The sequence below is a fragment of the Cebus imitator genome, unplaced genomic scaffold (genome assembly GCF_001604975.1).
Source record: "Cebus imitator isolate Cc_AM_T3 unplaced genomic scaffold, Cebus_imitator-1.0 Scaffold214, whole genome shotgun sequence".
In the NCBI taxonomy this organism is placed as follows: Eukaryota; Metazoa; Chordata; class Mammalia; order Primates; family Cebidae; genus Cebus; species Cebus imitator.
The window spans coordinates 1,353,921-1,375,609 of record NW_016107529.1 but is presented as its reverse complement, the minus strand read 5'-3'; the positions used below and the strand labels follow the sequence as shown (position 1 = coordinate 1,375,609).

Sequence of the window (21,689 nt, the reverse complement as noted above, 5' to 3'; positions counted from 1 at the left end):
CAACCTCCGCCTCCTGGGTTCAGGCAATTCTCCTGCCTCAGCCTCCTGAATAGCTGGGATTACAAGCACATGCCACCATGCCCAGCTGAATTTTTTTGTATTTTTTTAGTAGAGACGGGGTTTCACCATGTTGACCAGGATGGTCTTGATCTCTTGACCTCGTGATCCACCCGCCTCAGCCTCCCAAAGTGCTGGGATTACAGACGTGAGCCACCGTGCCCGGCTAAGACTTCTATTTTTAAAAGCTTTAAAATGGCCAAGCTTGGTGGCTGATGCCTGTAATCCCAGCACTTTGGGAGGCCGAGGCAGGCGGATCACCTGAGGTCAGGAGTTTGAGACCAGCCTGACCAATGTGGAGAAATTCCATCTCTACTAAAAATACAAAACTGGCCAGGGGTGCTGGTACATGCCTGTAATCCCAGCTACTTAGGAAGCTGAGGCAGGAGAATCACTTTAACCTGGAAGGTGGAGGTTGTGGTGAGCTGAGATTGCACAATTGCACTCCAGCCTGGGCAACAAGAATGAAACTCCATTTCAAAAAAAAAGCTTAAAAACAAGTCTTAATAGGAATAAGCTGATCAGTAACTCCCTCTAAAAACAAAGTCTAGCATCCAATCAAAAGTTGCAAACAGGAAAATCTTACCTAAAAGCAGGAAAGAAATCAGTCAAAAGAAACAGACATGGAAGTTACTTAGATAATGAAATTGGCAGACATAGACTTTAAAGTAACTGTAATAGTCTGGGCGCTGTGTCTCGCGCCTGTAATCTGTAATCCCAGCACTTTGGAAGGCCGAGGAGGGCAGATCATGAGGTCAAGAAATCAAGACCATCCTGGCAACATGGCGAAACCCCGTCTCTACTAAAAAATACAAAAGTTAACTGGGTGTGGTGGCACGCGCCTGTAGTCCCAGCTACTCGGGAGGCTGAGACAGGAGAATTGCTTGAACCCAGGAGGCCGAGGTTGCAGTGAGCCAAGATTGCACCACTGCGCTCCAGCCTGGCGCCTGGTGACAGAGCAAGACTGTCTCAAAAAAAAAAAGTAGCTGTTATAAATGCTATGAATGTGCTCAAGGATTTAAGTGAAAACAAGCAGTCATAAAATATATAAAAGGGAAGAAATAAAATATATAAAAGAGAACAAAAGTATCATGGCAAGACGTGGGGAAGGGGGTGGGGTGGTGATGGCTCATAGCTGTAATCCTAGCACTCTGGGAAACTGAGACAGATGGATCACTTAAGCTCAGGAGTTTGAGACCAGCCTGGCCAGTATATTGAAACCCAGCTCTACTCAAAGTACAAAAATTATCCAGGCATGGTGGCGCATGCCTGTAGTTCCAGCTACTCAGGAGGCTGAGGCAGGAGAATCCCTTGAATCCAGGAGGCAGAGGTTGCAGTGAGCTGAGATTGTGCCACTGCACTCCAGCCTGGGTGACAGACTGAGACTGTGTCTCAAAAGATTTTTTTTTACTAAAAGAACGAAGTAACACTTTTAGAGATAATATAGTATCTGAAGTACAAATTTTACTGGGTGGGATGAATAACAGCTTAGATAGTGCCAAAGAAAAGATCAGTGAACTTAAAGATACAGCAATAGAAACAGTCCAGACTGAAGCACAGAGAGAAAAAATAATGAATGAACAAAGTATCTGACCTCTGGGACAAAATCAGGTATTAGACATACCTGCAAGTGGAGTTGTAGTAGAAGACTGATGGAGGGAAGAGGTCAAAGAGAAAAAAAATTGAAGAAATAGGCTGGGCATGGTGGTTCATGCCTGTAATCCCAGCGCTTTGGGAATCTGAGGCAGGCAGATCATGAGGTCAGGAGTTTGAGACCAGGCTGGCCAACATGGTGAAACCCCATCTCTACTAAAAGTACAAAAATTAGCTGGCATGGTGGTGCTCACCTGTAATACTAGCTACTCAGGAGTCTGAGGCAGGAGAATTGCTTGAACCTGGGAGGCAGAGGTTGTAGTGAGCTGAGATCGTACCACTGCACTCCAGCCTGGGTGACAGAGCCAGATTGCACCTCAGGGAAAAAAAAATTTTTTTTTGAAGAAATAGTGGCTTAATTTTTTGGTTATATTTATGAAAACTGTAAATTCATCAATCCAAAAAGTTCAGTAAACTCAAAGAAGGCTATACAAAGAATTTCACACTGAAAGTGTGTCATAATTAAATTGCTAAAAACCAGTGAAAAAGAGAAATATATCAAAACAGAACTTTAAAACGTACATTACACACAGGGGAACAAATATAGAATCTTTAGATTTCTTACCAGAAAAAAAATGCAAGCCTGGTGCAGTGCTTCCTGCCTGTAATCCCAGCTAGTCTGGAAGCTCAGGTGAGAAGATTGCTTGAAGCTGGGAGCTCGAAAGCAGCTTGGGTGCCGTAGCAAGATCCTGGCTCTATTTTAAAAAAGGCCAGGTTTGGTGGCTCACACCTGTAATCCCAGCACTTTGGAAGGCTGAGGTGGGTGGATTCAGAGGTCAGGAGATCGAGACCATCCTGGCTCACATGGTGAAACCCCATCGCTACTAAAAATACAAAAATTAGCTGAATGTGGTGGTGCGCACCTGTAGTCCCAGCTACTCTGGGGGCTAAGGCAGGAGAATCGCTTGAGCCTGGGAGGTGGAGGTTGCAGTGAGTTGAGATCGCGCCACTGAACTCCAGCCTGGGAGACAGAGCAAGACTCCATCTCAAAAATAAAAAACCTGGTCATGGTGGTGCATGCCTGTATTCCCAGTACTCGGGAGGCTGAGGTGGGAGGATCGCTTGAGCCCAGGAGTTCTGGGCTGCAGTGCGCTATGCTGATCAGGTGTCCGCACTAAGCTTGGCATCAGTATGGTAACCTTCCGGATGCGGGGGGCCACCAGGTTGCCTAAGGAAGGGTGAACTGGCCCAGTTCGGAAACAGAGTGGGTCAAAACTCCCATGCTGATCAGTAGTGGGATCAGGCCTGTGAATAGCCACTGTACTCCAGCCTGGGCAACATAGCAAAACCCGTCTCTTTAAAAAAAAAAAAATGGAGCAATGCAAGGCAGAAGACAATGAAATGACATCTTAAGGGGGCTAAAAGATTTTATTTAAATTTCAAATCAGAATTTTATATGCAATGAAAATAATCTTTGAAAATTGAGAGTAAGGCTGGGCTCAGTGGCTATGCCCTATAACCTAGCCCTTTGGGAAGCTGAAGTGGGAGATCACTTGAATCCAGCAGTTTGAGACCAGACTGGGCAACAAAGTGAGACCCCCATCTCTACGGAAAAAAAAAAAAGAAAGAAAGAAAGAAAGAAAAAACTAGACATTGGTAATACATGCCTGTAGTCCGAGCTACACAGGAGGCTGAGGCAGGAGGATAGCCTGAGCCCAGGAATTCAAAGCTGCAGTGAACCACGATCATGCACTCCAGCCTGGGTGACAGAGTGAGACCCTGTCTCAAAAATAAGAAAGAAAAAGGAAAAAAAACCTGAAAGTAAAATAGAATTTTTCAGGTAAACAAAAACTAAATGAATTTAGTGCCAACAAACCTGTGCTACAAGAAATATTAAAGGAAGTTCTTTAGGCAAAAGGAAAACTGCATTTTCCAGATACCAGATGGAAACTTGAATCTACAAAAAAAATGAAGAGTGCCAACTGTGGTTAAATATAAAAGAGATATTTTTCCTTGTGCTTTTTTTTTTTTTAATTTTTGTTTTTGAGACAGAGTCTCACTCCATCACCAGGCTCCAGGCTGGAGTGCAGCGGCGCGATCTCAGCTCACTGCAACCTCCGCCTCCCAGGTTCAAGCAATTGCTTCAGCCTCCCGAGTAGCTGGGACTCCAGGCACAAGCCACCATGCCCAGCTAATTTTATTTATTTTTAGTAGAGACAGGATTTCACCATGTTGGCCAGGATGGTCTTGATCTCTTGACCTCGTGATCTGCCTGCCTTGGCCTCCCAAAGTGCTGGGATTACAGGCGCGAGCCACCGCGCCCAGTTTTCCTTGTGCTTTTAACTTTTTAAAGATAATTTTTATTTTTTAATTATTTTTTCAAATTTAATGTAAATTCAGGAAGGTACATGTGCAGGTTTGTTACAAGGGAGGTTTGGGTCTGAATTGAACTCATCACTCAGGTAGTGAGCATAGTACCTTGTAGGTGGTTTTTCAACCCTTATCTCTCTCCCTCCCTATACTTGTAGGCCCCACTGTCTATTGTTCCCATTAAAAGATAAATTTTAAGGAAAAGATTAATAAGCAATATGGAGTTTTTAACATATGTAGAAGTAAAATGTTTAACAGCAGTAGCACAAAAAACAATGGAAGTGTACTGTTAGTGTTCCGACATTATACATGCAGTTGTATACTGTTTTATTTTTATTTATTTATTATTTTTTTTTTAGATGGAATTAACACTCTTGTTGCCCAGGCTGGAGTGCAGTGGTGCAGTCTCAGCTCGCCGCAACCTCCACCTCCCAGATTCAAGCCATTCTCCTGCCTCATCCTCCCGAGTAACTGGGATTATAGGCGCCCACTACCACACCCAGCTAATTTTTGTATTTTTAGTACAGATGGGGTTTCACCATGTTGGTTTGGCTAGTCTCAAACTCCTGACCTTGTGATCTGCCTGCCTTGGCCTCCCAAAGTGCTGGGATTACAGATGTAATCCCAGCTGCCGTGCCCATCCAAAGTTGTATAATGTTAAAGGTAATCTGTTAGGTTAATAATGCATGTTGTAAATCTTAGAGCCGCCACTAAAGAAATAATAAGAAATATAGCTAAAAAGCCATTAAAAGAAATAAAACACAATGCTGAAAAAAAGTACAAAAGAAAACAGAAAAAAGGTTGGGTGAGGTGGCTCATGCCTATAATCTCAACACTTTGGGAGGCCGAGGTGGGCAGATCACCCGAGGTCAGGAGTTCAAGACCAGCCTTGCCAACATGGGGAGACCCCATCTTTAAAAGAAAAAAAGTTATAATGACTATGTGACATCAGAAAAGATACAAAAGAACGATTTTTTTTGTTTGTTTTCCACCAAAGGAATTTTTATTTCTTGCTTTTAAACAAAATAAGATGCTCTCAGAGCTTCACCCCTGCCCCTCCCCCCCCACTATGTTGCCCAGCAGGTCTCAAACTCCTGGCCTCAAATGATCCTCCTGCCTCAGCCTCCCAGGGTGCTGGGATTATGGTGTGAGCCACTATAACCAGCCCAGAGAACTTTTTTTTACTGCAGAAAACATTCTGGGGCCCATGCCACTCCTTCTCCAGCATCCATGCCCAGCTCTTCCTTACCATACCTGCCTGGAAATCCTGAATGGTACCCTCTCATCGGTGAACATGGACCCCCTGGGCTCACCTTTACCCTGATTTTCACTTAGCCCCTCTGGGCTAAACGTCAAAGGCCCAGAAAACAAGCAGAGGTAGAACTTCTTTGCTTTGGCACTGTTGGGGTAGTCTACCACCATGCCACCGGAGGAGCCCACCTTTGTGGCCTGTATTGTGATCAGCCCCAACAGCTCTGAGTTCTCAGGTTACAGCTGCAAGACAGCTTGGGATCCCTGGACAAGAACAGAAAAAAGAGAAGCTAAAAAGCAGTACAGGTGCTTGGCAGGATATTCAGATTTCTTGTTAGCATTACAGAACCACTGCACAGCAGAAATGCTGCTGCAACCATCGGATGTGCCTGGCTTGAAATGGATGCCCTGGCCCATGTGCCCCAAAAGCAGGTCTCCCTCTATATCTCAGTCCACAGCCTCATCCTGCATGGCAGGGCTGATATCCAGACCTACCCAATAGTGCCCTTCATTTGAGAGAAAACCTCCACTCAGCCCAGTTCCACAGCCAGTATCCAGCAGGTAACAGGGCTTATTCTCTGGCAGATCAAGAAGCTCCAATGCTCGCCCAGCCATCGTGGTCTGGATATCAGTCATCTGTGAGTTGGGAACGTATTTCCAGGCTTTTTTCTTGTCATAAAACAGCTCCAGGGGTCTGCCATGCTCTGGCCACCAGCCGCAGGACACCATCCTCACACCTCAGCTGCACACTTGCCATTTTTTTTGTTTTGAGCAGAGTTTTGCTTTGTGGCCCAGACTGGATTGCAGTGGCACAATCTCAGCTCACTGCAACCTCTGCCTCCTGGGTTCAAGCAATTCTTGTGCCTCAGCCTCCTTTGTAGCTGGGGTTACAGGCTTCCGCCACCATGCCCAGCTGATTTTTTGTATTTCAGTAGAGACAGGGTTTTACCATGTTGCCCAGGCTGGTCTTAAACTCCTGAGCTCAGGCAGTCCTCCCATCTGCCTCCCAAAGTGCTAGGCTTACAGGCATGAGCCCCCACGCCCAGCCTGAAAAAGGAATATGGTCAGGACTAAAAGGAGAGATTTTGTAATAAAGGTCACTTCATCAAGAAGAGAAAATGATCCTAAATGTGTATGTACCCAGTAACAGTTTCAAAATATGCAGAGCCAAAACTGACACACAAGTCCACAATTATAGGTAGAGATTTCATTTTCCTGTCTCAGTAGTTTACAAAAAAATGATAGGTGAGAACATAGATTTGGCCAACATGATTAATCGACTTTGCCTAATTTAAATTTAGAGACTCTTTACCCAATAATATCAGAATACATATTCCTTTCAAGTATGAATGATGCATTTACCAAGATAGACTATAACCTGGACCATAAATATTTATTTATTTTCTCAATACATTTTAGAAGATGGTAATTAATATTATCACTAACCAAATATAATTAAATTACATATTAATAACAGAATGACATCTGAAGCTCTTCAAATATTCGAAATAAAAAACATTTTTTAAAAAAATTCATGAGTTAGAGAAAGAATCGAGCAAAGATTGGACACATTTTAAACTAAATGAAAATATAGCATATCACATCTGTGCTATTCAACTAAAACAGTGCTTAGAGGAGAATTTATAGTTTAAATGCTTATATTAGAAAAGGAAGTTCAATATCAATTGTATAGCCATCTGCCTGAAGAAGACAGAAAAAGTAGAGCAAATTAAATCCAAGTAGGTTAAATGACTTAATAAAGATAAAAAGAAAATCAGGCTGGGCCTGGTAGCTTACACCTGTAATCCCAGCACTTTGGGAGGCCGAGGTGGGCAGATCACCTGAGGTTGGGAGTTGAAGACCAGCCTGCCCAACATGGAGAAACTCTGTCTCTACTAAAAATAAAAAATTAGCCAGGCTTGGTGCCACATGCCTGTAATCCCAGGTATCAAGGAGAATCCCTTGAACCTTGGAAGTAGAGGTTGCAGTGAGCTGAGATCATGCCATTGCACTCCAGCTGGGGCAACAAGAGTGAAATTCTGTCTCAAAAAAAGAAAGAAAAAACAATCAGACCAGGTGTGGTGGCTCTGTAATCCCAGCACTTAAGGAGGCCGAGATGGGCGGATTACCTGAGGTCGGGAGTTTGAGACCTGCCTGTCCAACGTGGAGAAACCCCATCTCTACTAAAAATACAAAACTGCCGGGCGTGGTGGCTCATGCCTGTAATCCCAGCACTTTGGGAGGCCGAGGCGGGCGGATCACGAGGTCAAGAGATCAAGACCATTCTGGCCAACATAGTGAAACCCCGTCTCTACTAAAATATAAAAATTAGCTGGGCATGGTGATGCGCATCTGTAGTCCCAGCTACTCGGGAGGCTGAGGCAGGAGAATTGCTTGAACCCAGGAGGTGGAAGTTGGCAGTGAGCCAAGATCATGCCACCACGCTCCAGCCTGGAGCCTGGTGATAGAGCAAGACTCTGTCTCAAAAAATATAATTAAAAAAAAAAAAACAAAACAAAACTAACCGGGTGTGGTGGCGCATGCCTGCAATCTCAGCTACTCGGGAGGCTAAGGCAGGATAATTGCTTGAACTCAAGGAGGTGGAGGTTATGGTGAGCCGAGATTGAAATAAAAGACAGATTAGGAAAAATCATTGAAACCAAATGCCGACTCTTTGAAAAGATCAATTTAAAAAACTCCTAGCTAGACTGATCAAGAGAAAAAAGGAATAGATACAAATTACAAATGCCAGTAAAAAGTGAGAGGACACTACTACAAATCATGCAGTTAGTTAAAAGATAAAAATGAAATATGAGAAATATGAATGACTTTAGGCCAATACATTTTGTAACACGAGGCTGAAATGGACAAGTTGCTTGAAAGATTAAAATTGCCAAATTGATCCAAGAAGAAATAGAAAACTAGAATCGCCCAAATATAATTTTAAAAATTGAATTTGCAATTGAAAATCTTGCCACAACAAAAACTTAAGGACCAGGTTATTACATTGGCAAATACTACCATGCTAATCCTCTTCATATTATTTTGTTGTTGTTGTTGTTGTTGTTTTCTTGAGACGAAGACTTGCTCTGTCACCCAGGCTGGAGTGCAGTGGTACGATCTCAGCTCACTGCAACCTACGCCTCCCGAGTTCAAGGGATTCTCTGCCTCAGCCTCCCAAGTAGCTAAGATTACAGGCACCCGCCACCATGCCTAGTTAATTTTTGTATTTTTAGTAGAGACGGGGTTTCATTATCTTGGCCAGGCTGGTCTGGAACTCCTGACCTCATGATCCATCCACCTCGGCTTCTCAAAGTGCTGGGATTACAGGCGTGAACCACCATGCCCAGCCTCCTCTTCAAATTCTTTCTTGCTCACTCTTGTTCTTACTCTCTTGCTCTGTTGCCAAGCTGGATTATAGTGGCACAATCTTGGCTCACTGCAGTCTCCACGTCCTGGGTTCAAGCAATTCTCCTGCCTCAGCCTCCTGAGTAGCTGGGATTACAGGTATGCGCTACCATGCCCAGCTAATTTTTGTATTTTTAGTAGAGAAAGGGTTTCACCATGTTGGCCAGGCTGGTCTCGAACACCTGACCTCATGATCCACCTGACCTCATGATCCGCCTGCCTCAGCCTCCCAAAGTACTGAGATTACAGGTGTGAGCCACTGCACCCCGCCCATATCCTTTCTTAACTCATTTTATGAGGCTGCTGTTACATATTTACCAAAATTGGTCAGAGAGACATGAGAAAAAAAAAAAAAGCTACAGAGCAATATCCTTTATGAAATATGTGTTAAAACTTTTAACACATTTTACCAAATTGAATTTCGCAATAGATAAAAACAAGAGTACATGAAAAGTACATTTTAAAAGGGTGAATTTTATGTTATATGGTATGGTACCATATAACAATGAAGCTGTTACTTAAAAAAGAAGGAAGAGGTAAGAATGACAAAAAGAAGACCAAAAAAGAACAAAAAGGGTCATGCATCACCATTGGGATTTATCTCAGGAGTACATGGATGGTGCAACATTGGAACATGAACCAGTATAACTAATTTCATTAACTAAACTAAGAAAACATGCATAATCAGCTGAATAGATCCTGGAAAAGCATTCAATAAAATTTAGGATACATTAGTGATAAAAATCAATCAGCAATGTAGGAAAGCAAAATAGTATAGCTAGTTTGGAAAACAGTGGCAACTGCTTAGAAAATTAAGTAGACACTTAACATACAATCTCAACTCTTAGATATTTGCCAAAGGGGAATGAAAACATGTTCTCACAAAGATTTGTACCTGAATATTTATTGGAGCATTATAGCAGACAAACCCCAGAAGCAACCCAAATGTTTGTCAACTAGTGAATGATAAACAAATTGTGATATATCCATTCAATGGAATGCTACTCCAAATGAAAAGGAGCAAACTACTGATATATACAACACTTAAGTTAATGATGACAGGCACAAAAGACTACATCACTGTGTGTTTTCACATATATGAAATGTGAAAAAACCAAAGCTATAGCTTACAAAAATCCAATCAGTGGGTTGCCAAGGGGTGGTGGAGAAGACTGACTCCAATAGGGACACAAAGAAACTTTTGGGAGTTGTGGAAATGTGTGTATTAGAATTGTGTTTGTGCTTATTAGAATGAATATTGTGCAACTGGAATATTGATGAATTTTATATATGTAAATGAGTCTTTTAAAATATAAGTGTTTTTCAAAGCAAAAGCAAACTAACTCAGCAAACTGGGAATACAGAAGAATTTCTTTGGCCTGATAGAAGGACTCTATGAAAAAGTAATAGTTAACGTATTTAGTGGGGGAATATTTTCACTCTAAGATTGGAAGTAATGTAAGGATGTACACTGTCACAAGTTCTACTCTGTGTTATACTGCTAGTCCTAATTAGTACAGTAACGTTAGGAGGAAAGAAAATACATGCATATTAGAAAAGAGGAAATAAAACTTTTTTTCTTGTATAAAATGTTTAGTAGTTTGTTTCTTGGTAGATCTAACATAATCCACCAAAAGCTAATAGAAGTGGCAAGTGAAATTAGCAAGGCCATGCATGGGCTATGAGATAAGTATACAAAAGTCAATTGTGTTATAGTATAATAGTAAAGAATATTTTGAAATGGGTTTTAAAAAATGATTCACAATTCTACCCAAAAACATGCAATATTGAAGGATACATTTTAAAAAATGTATAAAATCTGTACATTGAAAATGGCAAATAATTGGAGAGAAATTAACAAAATTAAGAAATGGAATGAGCTACCATAATCATATGTTGGAACATATATATTTTTAGAGACAGGGGCTCACCATTTTTCCCAGACTGGTCTCTATCTCCTGGGCTCAAGCGATTCACTCATCTTAGCCTCCCAAAGTGCTGATATTACATCAGTGAGCCACAGATCCTGGCATACATTCAATATTTTTAAGGTGGTACCTCCTCCCAGAGAGCTATAGATTCACTGCAATGTCAATCAAAATCTCAATAGCCTTTTTTGTAGAAGTTGGCAATTTGGTTCAAAAATTACATGGAAATGTAAAAGAGCTAGAGTTCCTAAAACAATTTTCCTTTTTTTTTTTTTTTTTTGTTTGAGACGGAGTCTTGCTCTGTCGCCCAGGCTGGAGTGCAATGGGGCAATCTTGGCTCACTCAACCTCCACATTCCAGGTTCAAGCAATTCTCCTGCCACAGCCTCCCCAGTAGCTGGGATATCAGGTGCCCACCACCATGCCTGGCTAATTTTTGTATTTTTTAGTAGAGACAGGGTTTCACCATATTGGTCAGGCTAGTCTCGAACTCCTTACCTCAGGTGATCCACCCACCTTGGCCTCCCAGAGTGCTGGGATTACAGGCATGAGCCACCACACCTGGCCTAAAACAATTTTCAAAAAGAACAAAGTTGGAAGACTTACACTCCCTGATTTTAAAAAATATTACTACAGTATTCAATACAATGTGGTAATTGTGTAAAGACAGACATAAATCAGTAGGTAAAATAGAATGTTCAGGAGTAGATCCATATGTATATGCTGTTGATTGGTTTTGTACAAAGATACCAAAGTAATGCAATGGAGACAGTATGTTCTTTATTTAACAAATGGCAATGAGGCAACTGGATATTGATAAGGATAGATAACTTCAGTTTATCTTAAATAGATCATAGATGACTTAAATGCAAAAGCTATAATTATTAAACTTGTTGGAGAAAATGTAGGAGAAAATCTTGGGATAGGAAAATTTCTGAGAGGACACTAAAATCCCTAGTCATAAAAGGAAAAATAATGGATAAATTGGACTTATAGTTTGCAAGGTTGCTTTTCAAAAGACGCTATTAAAAAGAAAGACAGGGCGTGATGACTCACACCTATAATTCCAGCACTTTGGGAGGCCAAGGCAGGTGGATCACCTGAGGTCAGGAGTTCAAGACCAGCCTGAGCAACATGGTGTAACCCCATCTCCACTAAAAATACAAAAATTAGCTGGGTACAGTGGCGCGTGCCTGCAGTCCCAGCTACCCAGGAGGCTGAAGTAGGAGAATTGCTTGGGCCCGGGAGGCAGAGGTTGCAGTGAGCTGAGATTATGCCATTGCATTCCAGCCTGGGTGACTGAGCGAGACTCTGTCTCAAACAACAACAACAACAACAACAACAACAACAAAGACAAGGCTGGGCCTGGTGGCTCATGCCTGTAATCCCAGCACTTTGGGAGGCCAAGGCAGGCGGATCGCCTGAGTTCAGGAGTTTGAGACCAGCCTGGCCAACATGGTGAAACCGCGTCTCTACTAAAAATATAAAAAATTAGCTGGGCATAGTAGCGTGTGTCTGTAGTCCCAGCTACTCTGGAGGCTGAGGCAGGAAAATCTCTTGAGCCCGTGAGGCAGAGGTTGCAGTGAGTCGAGATCACGCCACTGCACTCCAGCCTGGTCTATAGAGCAAGACTCCATTTCAACAACAACAACAACAAACACAAACAAAAAGCATGGGACAAGCCCCAAAATAAGAGAAAATACAAATGTAGTGGTATTTGCCTCAAATCAGGTATGGTTGACTAGAAGAACATAAATTTTGAGAAGTGATGGAAATTTTCTGTAATTTGAAAATTATACTAGTTGTTACAAGAGTTTATAGGTATATAAAAACTCACAAAATGTTCTTTAAAATGGGTCAGTTTTACTGTAGGTAACTAGACCTCAATAAATTGTATTTTTAACTAGTGGATTTATGATGAATATGTTAATCTGAGACCTTAACTGAGAAGGTAAAGTACAGAACCAGTATTCAACTCCAAATCTGTCCCTCTTCCCTTTTGCTTTCTCTTGTACCGTGCTATTTCTTATATGTCCATGTTTCTTATGAACAGTTCCAGTTTTAAAATACCTAGTCCAATTTATCCTATAATTGCATTCACACTGGCCAAACCATATGTCTTTATTGAGGTTTAGGAACTTTAATAGCAAGAGGCATGGAAGGCTTTGCAAAGTATTTAGTCTATTCCCCTAATATCTGACCTAAATTTCTATTTATCAGTTGAGCAATTATCTTTACCTCTGCATTAGTCTAAGAAACGAGTAGCTACAGTCAAGCATGGAATCAAGGAGTTGGTAAGGCCAGATGAGTGAGCTAAATGGCATCTATACAATTGAATTTTCAGTCATGGCAGGTGTTTTGTTTTAGCTCAGGAGTTCGAGACCAGCCTGGGCAACATGGTGAAACTCCATCTCTACCAAAAATACAAAAATTAGCTGGGTGTAGTGGCATGGGACTGTGGACCCAGCTACTCTGGAGGCTGAGGTGGGAAGATCACTGGAGCCTGGGAAGTCAAGACTTCAGTGATCCATGATCACGCCACTGCACTCCAGCCTGGGTGACATAGTAAGACCTGATCTCAAAAAAACAAAACAACAACTAAATTACTCTGGAGTAGGATAGTGTGCTGAAAATAATTTAGATTCTTTCCATTTAAAGTTGTAGAAGTAAAGTAGAAAAATTAGGCTGAATTTTTCTTCATGTGATTAAACTGAGCAAAAATTTGCCTTTATTTTCCTTTATGAGGTAGGCACTTATGTCTTTGAATATAAGTGAATTTCAAATTTTCATTATGGTGCTTTGGTTTGTATGTCTTATATGTTCTTGAATGGTAGCCATATTATTAATGTGTCAGGGAATAAGCAGTAGTACTCTATTTTGGTACTCACAGTTAACAAAGTACTAGGTTAGTATATTAAGAGGCACGTATATAGTGATTTGTAGTTTACAAAGTGTATTTCTTGTACATGATCTTATTTGAGCCAAGTAGCAGATTATAGTGACTAATTTATAATAGAAATTATATATAGTAGAATACAGTTACTATCTGTTATCCTAATTTTTCTTAGGATTGCTTGAAACCACCTAGCTAGCTCATAAGAACAGTGCTTGTAATCATTTTCCTTCCATGAGACTATGAATTCCTTGAGGGCAGGAAACAGATCTTAGTCATCTTCATGTCTAAACTGCCCAGAATGCCTCTGGCATCAAATGAATAGTAAAAGTTTCTTGTATTTTATTAAGCGTGGCACTGAAAAGTCAGTGATTGGCTCTAAATTGCATTTAATAACTGCTAGCCCAGTATTCCAATGCATATTGCTGCTTTCTCCAAAAACACCCCTGCTCTTTAAAACAAACAAACAAACAAAAACCACCTTTTTCTGTTACAGAGAAAGGTCTTGTTGGAAGCTTTGTGCCCAACCCTATTTTATAACTGAAAAATGGAAGGTTGTTTATAATACATATGTGCACTACTTAATCTCTAGCATTTCTGTTTGCAAGTTAACATGCTGTCTATTGCATTTGAACAGATGTAATATATGTGATAAGATTTCTTAATAAGTCATTTTCTTGAGCAATGGAAATATTGCTTAAGTAGTAGTCTAGCTTATTAAGTTGTACTTTTAGACCCTTGGGTTTTACATATATAATTAATTACCAATAATTCTGTATTTGAGAAAGATTGTGAACATAGCATTATAGACTGTCTGGAGGTAACAGAAATTTCATGACTTTTTTTGATGTGCAAACATGGAGGGGTGTTTACAACTGTGTATAATTGGCTATAAAGTCTTACAAATTTTCTCACCCAAAAAGAAGGCTTAAAATGAACATTCATGCATGGTAAGTAGGCTTTTTAAACCCAAGGTGACTTAATCAACAGTCAAATCAATTGTTGCTTCACATCATGACATTGTTTAATATTCTACATGTAGAATATATATATAGTTTTTTAAAGATAAATATCCACAGGAGATTGTTGGTACTGATTGTTCCCAGAGCCAATGAAAGTCTTTTTGTTCTTTTATTGTATGTTTGTTGACAGTTGTGATCAACATGGAATGAACTGCTTTACAGTTTATTACTTTCAAAGTACAAATTTGAATGCTGTGGATTCAGATGTATAAAAGAGATAAAATTACAGACAGCTTTGAGTGGCAGTTACATATCAAACCTCACGGGGGTTTGACAGGCAACGAATATCGTTATTAGACGCTTTTTCCATAATTGCTGACATTTATCCAGTGTTTCACAGTATTTGCTAATGTATTAATGCAGTCAATCTCTGAGAGGCTGCACATGCCTTTTTAGCCCTGGCTTTTATGGGATTCTGAAATTCATAGACCCACAGATACTTATTCCCTGCTGGTTGCCGTAGTGACAGAGCTCAGAGATAAGCCAAGACAGAGCCCTTTTGTGATTGCTTTTCAGGTGACATTCAGCGGCAGCTTGAGTAGAGTGTCCTTTTATAGTTCCTGTAATTCAGAAAATGATAACAGCTTTTTGCTGCTTAGAAGAGAAGTCTGTGGACTGCTCCCCGTGGGATTTTGGTTTGCTGTGCCACTTCATACCAACACCAGCCTGATAAAGTTCTTATTATTGTGGAGATTTCAAAGTGCAAGGAGACGGAATTAATTATAACAGGTTAGAAGATACAGGACTGATTTTACAAATAAAACTTTAAAGAATCAATACATGTTCCCCAACCATATGTAACAAGTTAATTTGGACATTTTAAGCTATTAGTGGCAATATAGTTAGCCACTTGTTTAGTAAGTAAATGCACACAAGTTCTGAATTGCTTGTGAACCCTGCTGGCTGTTCCATCCAAAGTGTAGAAATTATCTTTCATTTCTGTGTATCATTTTCTCATTTGAAACTATTGCTTCAACATTTTGTTGTTTAGAGGCTTATTTGAACATTTTCTTGGTCAGGGTATTTATAATTTCACTATTCTCAGCATTGCAATAATTAAAAATAGATACTTTATAAATAGCTTATCTGAATTACTTCACTTTCAGAAGAAAAACACCTATGATGATGGAGAAGAACAGTGGGAAGGAACGCAGTTCAAAAAATAACTATAGAAAATAGAGTCTTACCTGGAAGGATCATAGAGGAGGTCATAAGAAGCCATTATTTTTACCTCAAGTATTAAAGCTAAGAGAGTTAATAATCTTAATTATGGAAGAAGAACACCACAAACAATGGATAAGTGTAGGACACCTTGACAGCTAGAAAGCACTGTCTGGGTAGTTGATGTTATTGTGAAAGAGGCAGAAAAAACAAAAACAAAATAAAACAAAAATTGTCAAGAAGCATCAGAGACACTACCCCAAATTGAACCATGCATATCTGCTGGGAGATAGGAAGCATTTAGAAATGTAAGTGTAATTCATATTTACATTGTAAATGTAAATGTAATTCACCGTTAAACTGGAAGCAAGTAGAACGAACTAAATAGAGAAGTAGCTTGAGAATCTGAAGAGTTTAAAAAGAATAGATGTGTTCCCAATTTCTAATAGATGTGTTCCTGATTTATTGATGAACAAGCATATGCATAGCACATGAATAAGGGTTCAGAAAAGCAATTGGGCCTAACAAAAGCCAATCAGTTATCTTGAATTAGGTGTTCAGTTGAAAACTGAAGATCTGATTTGTGTTACTTGTTTTTAACTTTTCAGTCTCATTTAGAATAGATGTAAACTCAACTCCCATAAAATTCAAATATTTGTAATTCACACTAAAAATGGTAACCTTCAGACTACTGACAAATATGGCATTGTCTTTTTTTTTTTTTTTTTTTTTAATAGAGATGGGGCGTCACCATGTTGGCCAGGCTGGTCTTGAACTCCTGACCTCAGGTGATCCACCCATCTCTGCCTCCCAAAGTGCTGGGATTACAGGCGTGAGCCACCATGCTCAGCCCCTAAATATGGCATTTTCAAATGATATTTAGTAGACCTTTATTAACACTGTGTTACCCTGTGGTGTTCATCTTATCCCTTACTACTTATTGTTAGATTAATCATTGGTCATTTGCTTTGATACACAGCACTCCCCCATAACCTCAGGTGATATGTTTAAAGACCTCAGTGAATGCCTGAAACTACTGATAATACCAACACCTGTATATACTATGTTTTTCATATATATGCACATCTATAGTAAAGTTTAATTTGTAGATTAGGCACAGTAAGAGATTTACAACAATAACTAATAGTAAAACAGGACAGTCATTTTATTAATAGCATAAAACGCTTATTTCAGAGGATCCCTTGCTGAAATCTTCATATAGGCTCAGTACTTTCTGGTGCAACATGTTACTGTTAATTGGAACATGTTTTCTGTTTATGTCTTTCACCCACAAATTTCATGCCTTGTCCATCTTAACCAAGCACTTACTGCACACGTCGCGGTTATCACTTTTGCACTTTGGGGTGCAGCAGCAAAACTAACAGACATTTCTCTTTCCTTCACATACAATTTCACTGTTAGAAAATAAGTTCTTTTTGTAGATTTTAGCAACCTTAGCATATGATTTTTTTTCTTATTAAGTCAAGAGCTTTCTCCTTTTCACTTAAAGGAAGCACGTTATGGCTTCTCTTTGGCATATCTGAATTGCCAACATCACTACTCTTGAGCTTTGGGGCCATTATTAAGTAAAGTAAGGGTAACTTAAACACAAGCACTGTGATACCTTGACAGCCAATTTGATAAATCTGATAAGGTCTACTAAATGACTAATAGCAGGTTGAGTATAGAGCATAGATAACGCTGGACAAAGGGATGGTTTATGTCCTAAGGGGGATAGATCTGGCTGGCGTAAGACTTCATCACGCTACTCAGGATGGCACACAATTTAAAACTTATGAATAAATACCAAATTGGACATTCCAAAAATAAACATTGTTGGACCACAGTTGGATTGCTGGTAACAGACTGTGTATAAGGAGGGACTACTGGAGTTCCATTTCATAATATAAAACAGGACAGCTAGGAAAAAATGCATTTAGACAGTAGAGATAACTGTAGTGTGGCAGAGGAATGGTAGGAGAATGAAAATAGAGGCTGGGCATGGTGGCTCACGCTCATAATCCCAGCACTTTGGGAGGCTGAGGCAGGTGGATCATGAGGTCAGGAGTTCAAGACCAGCCTGGCCAACATGGTGAAATCCCATCTCTACTAAAAATATAAAAATAAGCCGGGCGTAGTGGTGGGCACCTGTAATCTTAGCGACTCAGGAGGCTAAGGCAGAGAATTGCTTGAACCTGGGAGGCAGAGGTTGCAATGAGCAGAGATCACACCACTGCAATCCAGCCTGGGCAACAGAACGAGTCTCTGTCTCAAAAAAAAAAAAAAAAAAGATACACTAATATAAACTGTGGAAAGTGAAACTACAGATAAGGGGAGACTACTATATTAAAAGAGAGAAGAGGGATTTGTAAGAATTGTATTATTATATGATGTACTTTTCAATACTGTGGTTATCCATTTAAAAGATCTTTCTCAGAATATTGTTATCCACTGAGAAGGTCTTTCATACTACGTCATTCCCTCAGTGTTTTTAGAATACATAAGTATCAGTTTATAATTGCTACTAAAAAAAATAAGAAAGCAAGCAAAAAATATGCAACCTACAGAATAGGGAGAAAGGGCCTATAGTCTTTAAAACTATAGAGACTCCATGTTAAAAAACGTTTATTATATTAAGGGAATTCGTTCTTTTTACTAACATGGCAACTTATTCCTGAATCCAGAGTTCAAAAATGTTATCATCGTTCTTACCTATGATCTTTATCTATTTTCAGATGATTGTAAAGTCAAAAATAATGAAAATTATTTTTACAGTGTGACATTACAAGTTTTTAAGTAAGCAGTAAAATCACTTTTTGAATTTTAGTTTAATGCAAAATATGTCATACAGCTAAACATCGAGTAATTTTGTGACTTGACTCCAAGGAACCAAAATAAATTTTTACATGAACTGTAACCATTTTCTTGACCTCTATATTATTTTTGCTTTATTAATAAAATATTAGTAACAGGAGGACAGGCATGGTGGCTCACACTTGTAATCCTAGCACTTTGGGAGGCCAAGGCGGGTAGATCATGTGAGGTCAGGAATTCGAGACGATCCTAACATGAAGAAACCTCAACTCTACTAAAAATACAAAATTAGCCCGGCATGGTGGTACATGCCTGTAATCCCAGGTACTCAGCAGGCTGAGGCAGTCCCAAAAGAACTTAACTTCAATTCTTCTCCATTTTAGCTCCTACATATCTCCCATTCATTCACTTTTGTCTATTTCCACTGCCACTACTCTTAAGATACCAGCTTTTCATTGTGGACTGTTTATTGCAAAAGCTTCCAAACTGGGCTTCTGTATCCACTCTCACTTCCCCTCAGTCAACTCTCCACACTACATTAGAATAACACTTTTTAAAAGAGATAATAATCTGCTGGGTGTGGTGGCTCACACCTGTAATCCCAGCACTTTGGGAGGCTGAGGGGGGCAGATCATGAGGTCAAGAGATTGAGACCATCCTGGCCAACATAGTGAAACCCCGTTTCTACTTTAAAAAAAAAAAAAAAATTAGCTCTGCGTGGTGGTCCGCGCCTGTAGTCCCAGCTACTTGGGAGGCTGAGGCAGGAGAATCGCTTGAACCTGGGAGGTGGAGGTTGCAGTGAGCTGAGATCGCACCACTGCACTAAGGCCTGGTGACAGAGCAAGACTCTGTCAAAAAAATAAATAAAGATATAAATCTACTCAAGTAATCTCCCTGCCTATAAAGACCAGACCCCTTAACTGACCAACCAGGTACTGCATAGCCTGATTCTTGCTTACTTCTTTAGTGTTACCTTATATTTTACTCTCTCGTGTTTTCTGTTTCCTAGCTACACTGGTCTGAGAGTTCTTCTGAGGTATCATCATTGGGCTTTTTGTCCTGTTCCCTGATACATCCTGTATAATTCTTACTCATGTCTTCAACTCAAACATTTCTTTATGGATGCTGTCTTTTTACTGCATTTACAGTTGTGATTTTATATTTTATTTAGGGATATTTCCTATTTTATATTGTAGGTGTTCCACAAGGGCATATGTCATTTTTGTTCATTATTGTATACCTAATCCCTTTGGACAGTAGGTGCTCAGTAAAGATTGAATGAATAAACCTCTCTAAAACTGTTTCCAATACTTCGGGGGTTTTTTTGTTTTGTTTTTGTGTTTTTTTCGTTATTGTTTTTCGTTGTTTTTTTTTTTACACAGAGTCTTGCTCTGTCGCCAGGCTAGAGCGTGTGGCGCAATCCCTGCTCACTGCAACCTCCACCTTCGAGATTCAGGTGATTCTTCCGCCTCAGCCTCCCAAGTAGCTGGGACTATAGGCATCTGCCATGATACCTGGCTAATATTTTTATTTTTTTGGTATTTAATTTATTTTTTAATTGGATTTTAGGTTTTGGGGCACATGAGAAGAACATGCAAGATTGTTGTCTAGGCACACCCATGGCAGTGTGACTTGCTGCCTTCCTCCCCATCACTATTTGGCATTTCTCCCCATGCTATCTCTCCCCAACTCCCCATCCCCCGCTGTCCCTCCCCTATTTCGCCCCCGACAGACCCCAGTGTGTGATGCTTCCCTCCAAGTGTCCATGTGTTTTCATTGTTCAACACCCGCCTATGAGTGAGAACATGCAGTGTTTGGTTTTCTGTTCTTGTGTCAGTTTCCTGAGAATGATGGTTTTTCAGGTTCATCCATGTCCCTACAAAGGACACGAGCTCATCGTTTTTGATGGCAGCATAATATTCCGTGCTGTATATGTGCCACATTTTCCCTGTCCAGTCTATACTTGATGGGCATTTGGATTGGTTCCAGGTCTTTTCTATTGTAAACGTTACTGCAGTGAACATTCGTGTGCATGTGTCCTTATAGTAGAATGATTTATAATCCTTTGGATATATACCCAGTAATGGGATTACTGAATCAAATGGAATTTCTATGTCTAGGTTCCTGAGGAATCGCCACACCGTCTTCCACAATGGTTGGACTAATTTACACTCCCACCAACAATGTAAAAGTGTTCCTGTTTCTCTACATCTTCTACAGCATCTGTTTTCTCCAGATTTTTTAATGATTGCCATTCTAACTGGTGTGAGATGGGATGTCAATGTACTTTTGATTTGCATTTCTCTAATGACCAGTGATGATGAGCATTTTTTCATATGTTTGTTGGCCTCATGTATGTCTTATTTTGTAAAGTGTCTGTTCATATCCTTTGCCCACTTTTGAATGGGCTTGTTTTTTTCCTGTAAATCTGTTTTAGTTCTTTGTAAATTCTGGATATCAGCCCTTTGTCAGATGGGTAGACTACAAAAATTTTTTCCCATTCTGTTGGATGCCGATTCACTCTAATGACTGTTTCTTTTGCTGCGCAGAAGCTGTGGAGTTTGATTAGGTCCCATTTGTCTATTTTGGCTTTTGCTGCCAGTGCTTTTGGTGTTTTGGTCATGAAGTCCTTGCCTACGCCTATGTCCTGAATGGTTTTGCCTAGGTTTTCTTCTAGGGTTTTTATGGTGTTGGGTCTTATGTTTAAGTCTTTAATCCATCTGGAGTTAATTTTAGTGTAAGGTGTTAGGAAGGGGTCCAGTTTCTGCTTTCTGCACATGGCTAGCCAGTTTGCCAACACCATTTATTAAACAGGGACTCCTTTCCCTATTGCTTGTTTCTGTAGTCTTATGAAAGATCAGATGGTTGTAGATGTGTAGTGTTGCCTCTGAGGCCTCTGTTCTGTTCCATTGGTCTATATCTCTGTTTTAGTACCAGTACCATGCTGTTTTGATTACTGTAGTCTTGTAGTATAGTTTGAAGTCCAGTAGTGTGATGCCTCCTGCTTTGTTCTTTTTGCTTAGGATTGACTTGGCTATGTGGGCTCTCTTTTGGTTCCATATGAAGTTTAAGGTGTTTTTTTCCAGTTCTGTGAAGAAGGTCATTGGTAGCTTGATGGGGATAGCATTGAATCTGTAAATTACTTTGGTCAGTATGGCCATTTTCACGATATTGATTCTTCCTAACCATGAAC

General features: G+C 40.1%; 1 protein-coding gene and 1 pseudogene across 3 annotated transcripts in view; one reads left to right on the top strand and one right to left on the bottom strand.

The window, feature by feature from the left end:
• FAF1 (Fas associated factor 1) overlaps nt 1–21,689 on the top strand; it is a 527,993-nt gene that overhangs the window by 310,450 nt on the left and 195,854 nt on the right. The gene's annotated exons all lie outside the window — the stretch shown is intronic.
• LOC108318018 lies at nt 5,250–6,022 on the bottom strand (annotated as a pseudogene). The gene has a single exon (XR_001830989.2). The product of XR_001830989.2 is annotated as a probable 18S rRNA (guanine-N(7))-methyltransferase (transcript).